The sequence below is a fragment of the Gavialis gangeticus genome, unplaced genomic scaffold, assembly GCF_001723915.1.
Source record: "Gavialis gangeticus isolate Ggan-Ray unplaced genomic scaffold, GavGan_comp1, whole genome shotgun sequence".
In the NCBI taxonomy this organism is placed as follows: Eukaryota; Metazoa; Chordata; order Crocodylia; family Gavialidae; genus Gavialis; species Gavialis gangeticus.
The window spans coordinates 39,228,718-39,237,267 of NW_017729032.1; the positions used below are offsets into that span (position 1 = coordinate 39,228,718).

At 40.6% G+C, this 8,550-nt stretch overlaps 1 protein-coding gene and 1 long non-coding RNA gene across 7 annotated transcripts in view; one reads left to right on the forward strand and one right to left on the reverse strand.

Annotated features, from left to right (window-relative positions):
- Positions 1–8,550, reverse strand: part of CRYL1 (crystallin lambda 1) — a 120,777-nt gene that overhangs the window by 69,306 nt on the left and 42,921 nt on the right. The window lies entirely within an intron of this gene.
- Positions 4,824–8,550, forward strand: part of LOC109302918 — a 44,085-nt gene continuing 40,358 nt past the window's right edge. For 2 of the 5 annotated variants that reach the window (XR_002098964.1, XR_002098963.1), the window contains exons 1-2: positions 4,829–4,959; positions 5,446–5,605. This is a non-coding gene — a long non-coding RNA (uncharacterized LOC109302918). Of the gene's footprint in view, positions 4,960–5,445; positions 5,606–5,811; positions 5,891–8,550 lie in introns of all 5 variants that reach the window. The other 3 variants (XR_002098962.1, XR_002098960.1, XR_002098961.1) reach the window with 3 other exon arrangements.

Below are 8,550 nucleotides of genomic sequence, written 5' to 3' on the forward strand. Positions count from 1 at the left end.
TTGTACCCAGGACCAGGAGCCTCCTACCATCCCCTACAGCTCCTCCCTTACCTCCAGATGAAACTCAGCAGCCCTCTGGCCAGGCGATGTTGTTGCCTCCTCCAGCAGCCAAACTGCCTTATCTATATAGGCAGCCCTGAGCCTAAAATGGCTGCCCTCATTAGGCACCTGGAGGCTGCCAGCTCCAGGGCCTTAAAGTGGCAGGCACACCTAGTGCCCTGCCACAGTTACGAAAGCAGTAATTCAATCAAGGAAATGGTCCCTTAAAGCAAAAAGGAGCTTGTGTTGTTTAGAACTCATGATCCTTTTCTGATTATTACAAAACATGCTCTCAGTTTTGTGGAAACAGATCAGAATCTCTGTAAACTGCAAACCCACTGGTATGATTTTTTCTATGTTTACCACATGACAGACCACTAACCTGCAGTACTATTTTGCCAGGGGCCATGTTGAAATACAGGAATGGACAAACAGATTTAAATAAATAAAATGGAGATCTCTGTGGTTCCCAAAAAGACTCCTTAAACCCCGACAGGGAAAGAGGTTAAGAGCCACTTACCACAAATACTTTCATCTTCTTTTACTGAAAAAAGATATATCTATTGTATTTGAATCATGTCAGGGGGGAATGCTTAGTTTTTGCTCATTATCAAACTACTTGCGTTAGTCAAAAAAAAGATAATCCTGGCTTTAAAGCAGAGGCCTAAAAAAACTGCATGAAGAATATAGGCCTGTGGATTTTAAATAAGGTTTAAGTAATCAGTGGGGGACAAAACAATATGTCTTTCCTACAATGATATATAACATGACACTTTTCTCATTGCAGTATACATGATGCATGTCCACAGAAAAGAAAGTCATTGCTTTAGCCCCAGCACAACTCCCTCCTGAGCTGTACAGGCAACTCCCGCTTAGTGCTCTTAATTGGTTCCTGAAAAACCGAGCATTAAGCGAAACAAGCATCAAGCAAAACCAAAAGTATTTGACAACTCAAGATGGCAACCGCAATTGTTTTTAATGACCCAAGATGGCAACTGTGAGTGTTATAACTAAACTCGCTGACCACTAAGTGAAATCAGGTATCAATTTTAAATGAGCGTTATAGCGAAATATCACTAAGTGAAACAGTGTTAAGTGGGAGCTGCCTGTATTCAATCTTTTCCCCTTGAGCCCCTTCCCATCCAACACTGAGCTGGCTACTTAGTCTGTTAGCCATGGCTGCTCAGATGTGTCCTGGGGTTCCCAGCACTTGAGGTGCCCTCCTTTTCTCCTCTTTCATGTGCCCACACAGCCCCCAACCCTGCAGACGCTACCATCACCTCCTGTTTCTCACCTGCTGTGACTCAAGGACAGAAAGGTACTCAATTCATTTGCCTGGTTGGAAAACCATGTACCAAATGGTTAAATAATATTATGTATATATGTATGAATGATACTTTTGGCGTATTGCTTCCCCCTACTTATCGTCAGTGGGATGGGTTCTATCAAATATTTGGAAAAGAGATCTGGAATTTAATCAAGAATCCCTTGCAATTCTTTCACTGCTTTATTTAGCAACAGAACTGCTGGCTACAGTAACTTAGATAATTTTGTAGAACTTTACCACTTCTAAATCATAAAAATGATTCCTGCAAAATACAATCGATACTGGAAAGAAATAATACACACACTCCAATGTTATCTGTATCCAAATTAAACAATACAGTTTCTGAGCCAATGCTATTTTTGGAAGAAGAGTGGCATGCAAGACTGGGATTGGGAATGGGGAGATATATCCCTAAATGCAAGGACTGTACAGAAGAGAAGTGCACTCATAAATTTTTACTTGCCCCTGCATGCAGTAGAAAAAGATGTGAGTGTAACTACAGAGATGCATGGTGAAACAAACTAAAGCATCCATTCACTCATTATCTGACAGCAGCGACCACATTCCAAATAAAAGAGGACTGTACCTAGAGTTTCTACACACCCTGGAGAGAAAAAGATGGAAGTAAATGCTCCGCAGAGAACCAACTAGTCAATGTGTTTATTAGAAACAGAGTAGGGGGCATGAAGTAGTAGTCATGGTTAGCCCACACTTCAAGGAACAAGATACTCCACAATTCAGCCACTGCTGAACACTACCATGGGTGTGTATCGCCTCCAGCAGAAGCCCAGGGTTGCCACTGAGAAATAAGCCCCACCCACTCACACCTATTCTGCAAGTGTCCAACAGATCAGGCAGCATGAGTGATTTGGGAGCAGGCTGGTACCATGCACCAGTACATTGCTCAAGCTCTGCTGCCATGATGCATGTACTCAGGGTTGCTCTGAGCAACTCACACCTGCTAAGAAAGCATGAGCAAGTGGAGCTTATTTTTAGGTGGTGTTCCCTGGCTCACTCCTAAAGCTGTCCATAAGAATGCTAAAAATGTGAAGCCTATAGTAAAAAAGCTAGAAGCACACTGCAGACTTGTATCTATATAGTACTGATGTAATCAATCAGTCACAAAAGACAAATCATGCAAGAGCAGATCAGGGATGAAAAATAATCAGAGCACAGTAGTTCTAAAAAGCATCTATCTTAGTGCTCACTGAACTGAATGGAATATCCACCAGAAGCAGTAGCACAGTGGCACAAGCTGCAACAGGAACAGGTAGTAGGCCTGTAATCCCTACAAGCAACCTCCAAGATGAGCAGGGATTCCTGTTAAGAATTCCATCTATCCTTAAGCATCATCTTTTGCTCTTATATTGGTGCACTGGAAAAAAGAGGATTCACACAATTTCTGTACCACCTTATAAATTTGCATATGCCAATGAAGGCTCTTATTACTTGAATAAAAGGACATGCAAATACAGGGGTGTAGTAATACATGAAACTATTTATCACTCAAGGTTTATGTTGGCTGTGACAAAAAAAATAAACTAAGGGTTAGTTGATTCCCAAATGGAGGAGTAAAAAAACCTTCTCTTTGTTCCCCATGTTGCTAACTGAAATCTGTTCTCAAGAGGTACTAAATCAAAACTTTGTCTTGATGAAGGAACATCTGAATAGCCAGTTAATCACATACATAGAAAGACACACAAACCTAAGACTATGGTACAGCCTAGGAGTTACCAAAGTCTATATTTAAAACACACGAACAATCTTTTTAGGAAAATGCAACTTCTTAGGCTCCCCTTATACTGGCCATGTTGGTTGGATGGAACTGATTGTAGATTGACCTTGAGGTCTGTCCTGGGTCTGGTATAGTTTTGTGTGTTCGTTGATGACTTGGAGGATTTGCAGATGACACCAAGCTTGATACAGTAGAAGGCTCTTTACACAACACAATTAAGATTCAGAATAAACTTAATATCATTTCCCAATTTATTAAAGAAATATGCTGAAATTCAATAAGGGCCTGGATCTGGAGGTTACAGTGGTCTACAAACTGACTAGGAGTCAACAATATAATATGGTTGGGCGGGGGGACTAGTAGGTTACTGAGATGAACAAGAACATCAGAGTATCATACACATCATGGAAAGTGATCTTTCTGCTTTATTCAGTACTAGTCTACCAAGAATAGTCCAATTCTGGCCACCTTGTTAAGGAAGATATGGAAAACTGCTCTCTTCTGATCACTCTCCAACAACAACAATTAGAAGTCTGGAAACAAGACATACAAGAAAAGGTTGAAAGAACTGGGATTATTTAGTCCAGGGAAGAGAAATATGAGGGGAAATTTGGCAACAATTTTCAATTCCAAAAACAGTTGTTATAAAGATGATGACAGTGATAATTCATTCTCCATGTACACAAGGGACAGGACAAGAAATAATGAGCTTCAGTTGCAACAAGGAAGAGTTCAAATATTAAGAACTTTCTACCTCTGAGGGTGCTTAAATCCTGGACAAGATTACCAGAGAAACTATGGTAACTATCTCCATCATTGGAAGATTTAAGTGCAGGTATGATAAACATTTGTCTTGGACGATTTAAATATAAATTAACCTGTCCTGAGAAAGGGACTAGACTAAACGACTTCCTGAGGTCCCTTCCAGTCTTATGTTCGCATAATTTTTTTTTTATCTAAAAGATTATTCCATTTGGCGTAAAGGCCATCCCATGTCTTACGATTTATGCTGTAAAGTACCTAAAATATTTTGTTTTCCCCTATAAAAATAAATCAAATTGCCTGTTATTTCCCTAATTTCTAGATGTAAAAAGGTTCACTATTGCATAAAATATAACTCACTATAAAATTGAACTATATATAGACAAGAGATGTGCAGAACTGAAAAATCTACATGAAATATCTTAATCTACAAAATAAATTTAAGTCAAAATATCCCAAATACATAAATTAAGACCACAGTTAATCTCACTCTGGCTCGTCTAATTGGAGGTCAATTACAAGTTTGCCAGATTCAGAGCAGCCCTAGGGCTACTCCAAGTAGTTCAGATCCAGAATTAGGGATTCACAGGATTGGTTTGAATTCATTTACCTTCTGCCACTGGCCACAAATTCAGTGCAGAAATACAGAAACAGAAAATATGTTCTGTAGTGGACTTGGATTAGACACATCTTAGATACTGAACCTAAGAAAGTATAAAACAAAACCCCTTCCCTCAAAGTGAAAATTTGTGAAAGCAGTCTCATCTAGTTTTGGTTTACTTAGGAATCACATAAGACCAAGGGTATTTAAGTTTACTTGCACATCTCCTTTGGTAAGCAAAGATTTGCATCAATTCTAATAATATTTAAAAAGTAAATGGAGGAAAGAGTTTACTTAGTAACCAGCATTTACTGAGTAACCCAGAGTCATTACTGGCCATGATAAATGATAGAATTTTAAACAAAAACAGAGTTCAAAGGAACCATTTTGGCAGATGCGTACTATGCATTGAAGAAATCATGCTGAATATCAAGCAGTAAGATCTTAAAATTGGAGAAAATACGCTCCCAAAACTGAAAGACTCCTGGTAAACAAGTAAGTGTCATACTCTCCTAGCATTGCAAAGGAGCTTGTACATTTCATACTACATTAAGTCTGTATTATAACTAGGGTAGATTTAAGGCTAGAAAGATTATTTCTTCACATTTTATGGACGTTAGAAACTGCATGTTCCTAGTCTCCTCTGTTAACCGAATGCACATCGGTTAACAGCCTTTTCGCCAAATATCTAGCATGTCTAACTGTAGCTCTTACAGTAGGAGACAGGTCTGACTAATTAATACATTTTACAATCTTGCCTGTGTCTTCCTTTTGATTGAAAAAAATAATTAAAAAAAGTAATAAGCTAATAACTATAAAAAATTAGAAAAACTCCAAATCTTTACACTTACTAACCAAAATAAGATTCACAACATTTTCATAATCTTAAATAATTTTGGATATTTCACTGATATTTATTTATTGCAATAAAATGCTCAAAGCAGGTTGTAATTATATATGTTCATTTTTTTAAATCCTCAGGACAGAGAAGATAATTCTACAGTGATCAATTTCTTCAAGAATGGAAGAAACCTTGCCAACACACTATTTGCTTGCGACAGAAAACAGAAACTACAAAGTGTCAAGCACCCCCTTTTCCATGTTTCAATGCACAGCTGTTAACATCTGACCCAACCTGATAGTAAGTAACCACACTTGCTCTATGACCATATTTTGTTTTTATATATTTTTTTAATTGGGTTATGGACATATATCGTGATATATAAAATATAATTACCATGCATTATTTTGGCAGTAAACAGCTGTCAAAAGTTGACCATTTCAGGATGCTAAACTTTTTTTCTTAAATTAAAATTAATGTTTGTTGCATCTCTTCCACCTGTATAGCCAGATGCCTTGGTTACTACAGTCCAGATTCAAGATGAAAAGGGAAGCAGTTTTATATCTCCTACTCAATTGAAAGAAAGTATAATTTTGAAGAATTCACATATAGTCTCTTTAAATTAGTGATTCTCAACCAGGGAACACAAGTAAGCATGCATGCACGAACACTTTATGTTAATACTTTGAACCAAGCTAATCAAACCTAATTTGTATCCAAAAGAATTTCAACTAGGAATGTCAAAAACACATGGGAAAACTAGAGATGGAATGATGAAAAGGCGGATCTGCTCTTGAAATTTGCAGTAGGCTTTCTGTGTTTATATTAAGACCAATAACTGTGGTGCCACTAGAGCATACCACTGCACCGTTACTCTCCAATTAAAGAAATATTTTTCTCTTTGTTGCGTGGCCAGGAGAGTCAGACTTTGAAAAAGAGCTCTGAATTATAGTCAGACATTCCATAATGCACTGTTCTCACTCCTGAGGTTCATGGATTCCCACCAGATGGCCATGTATTTTGGGATTTAAATCAAAATATTCTTCTTATTCCGTCCCACCATCCAGTTTTGATGGATGTATAATAAATTGTATACTTGAATACTAGGCAATCTAAACCAGGGGTCTGCAACATTTTTGGGCAGAGTGCCAAAAATACCTGCAGCCTCAGCTTGTAAGACGCTGGCATGCCAGGTGGATGGCAGGGGAGCTGCAAGGGGCCAGATCCTTGTTGTGGTAGTGTAGCCCTGGCCCCTTCCCTGCCATCTGCCCCAAGGCACATGTGCCAAGCAATATGCCATGCTCTGGCACCTGTGCCAGGGGTTGCCTACACCTGCTAAAGATAAATATGACATCACCCTTATGATACCTCAAACTAAGAGCTGTTTGTCTCCATGGCATTTCTTATAAGCAACATATACTGCTTACTGGAAGTGATTCCCAGCAGTGTCTCCCCCCAGTGATGCAGCTGGACCACCTGGTTGCAATTCTGTCAGCTCCTCAGTCTTTGGAAAGTAGTCTTTCTCTGTGTCTGCAGTGGTCGTGAAATCAGAGGGTGCAGGATCATTACTGCCATGGCTGCTTTCAGTGTTGTTTGGTGATATCCATCAAACGCAGAGGTTTAACTTTAAGTTCCCTCGCAAATACACAGTCCAGCTCAAAGTAGCCGTAGATGCTGCAAGTTCTCCAAAAGTCATGGTCATCCCTTACACTTTTTTCAACCAGGTTAAGTTCTTTTCTTTTATTTAGCACTGGCTTCAATATGTGTTGCACTTCCCTCATTCATTTGTTCAGACAGACACTTCTATATTTGAATTCTAGCCACTCCAGTGCACAGATAGGTCTGCACATATTCCTTTTCCCAAAAAACAATGAAGTCTAGAACCTCAGTACGAGGGATAGCTGCTCAACAGACAGGAGTGTGACAGTCATCTGGACAACCTCAGTACTGGGGTCACAGGAGGACAGTAACTGGTTGTATGCCAGTGTTTAAACAGGTGAGTCAGGATGAGTCAGAGCACACAAACATGAGACCAAGGCATCCTGAAAAGCTGTGTAAGATACTGGTGGGAGGATTTAGGAGATACTCAAGAGCTACTTTGGGGTTTTTACCTCTACTTTGCAGCAGATAAGCCCATCCTGCACTTCAGCAGACTTGCTTCCCAAGCGTGTTTAAACGCATATATTCAAATACCACAATTCACTACAAAACTTCATAGAATCATAGAATCATAGAAGTAGGGTCAGAAGGGACCTTGTAGATCTTCAAGTCTGACCCCCCGCCCGGGCGGGAGAAAAACTGGACTCAAATGAGTCCAGCCAGGTAGGCATCAAGCCTCTTCTTAAAGACCCCCAGGGTAGGAGCCAGCACCACTTCCCTTGGAAGTTGGTTCCAGATCCTAGCCACCCTAACTGTGAAGTACTTCTTGCGGATGTCTAATATAAACCTACTCTCCAATAATTTGTGTCCATTATTCCTTGTTATGCCAGGGGGCGCTAGGGGAAACAGTGTCTCCCCCAAACCCTTCTGGTCCCCCCTAGTGAGTTTATAGACAGTCACCAGGTCTCCCCATCAGCCTTCTCTTGTGAAGGCTGAACAGGTTTAGGTCCAGCAGTCTTTCATTGTAGGGTCTGCCCTGTTGTCCCCGGATCACGCAGGTGGCCCTCCTCTGGACCCTTTCAATGTTGTCCACATCCCTCCTGAAATGGGGCGCACAGAACTGGACGCAGTACTCCAGCTGTGGCCTGAGCAGTGTTGCATAGAGGGGGAGGATCACCTCCTTGGCTGTACTTGAGATGCACCTGTGGATGCACGACAAGATCCAGTTAGCCCTGCCAACTGTGACCTTGCATTGTCGGCCCATGTTCATCTTGGAGTCAATAATGACTCCAAGATCCCTTTCTGCCTCCGTGCTCTCAAGAAGGGAGTTTCCCATTCTATAAGTGTGCTGCTGGTTTCTCTGCCTAAGTGCAGCACCCTGCACTTGTCACTATTGAAACACATCCTGTTTATGTTAGCCCACTCCTGTAACCTATCCAGATCTTGCTACAATCTTTCCCTCCGTACTAGCGTACTCACCTCACCCCAAATTTTGGTATCATCTGCAAATTTAAACAGGTTGCTTTTCACCCCATCGTCTAAATCGCTGATGAAGAAATTGAACAGCGCAGGCCCAAGGACTGAGCCCTGGGGGACTCCACTGCCCACTTCCCCACAGGCTGAATATGACCTGTCCACCACCACCC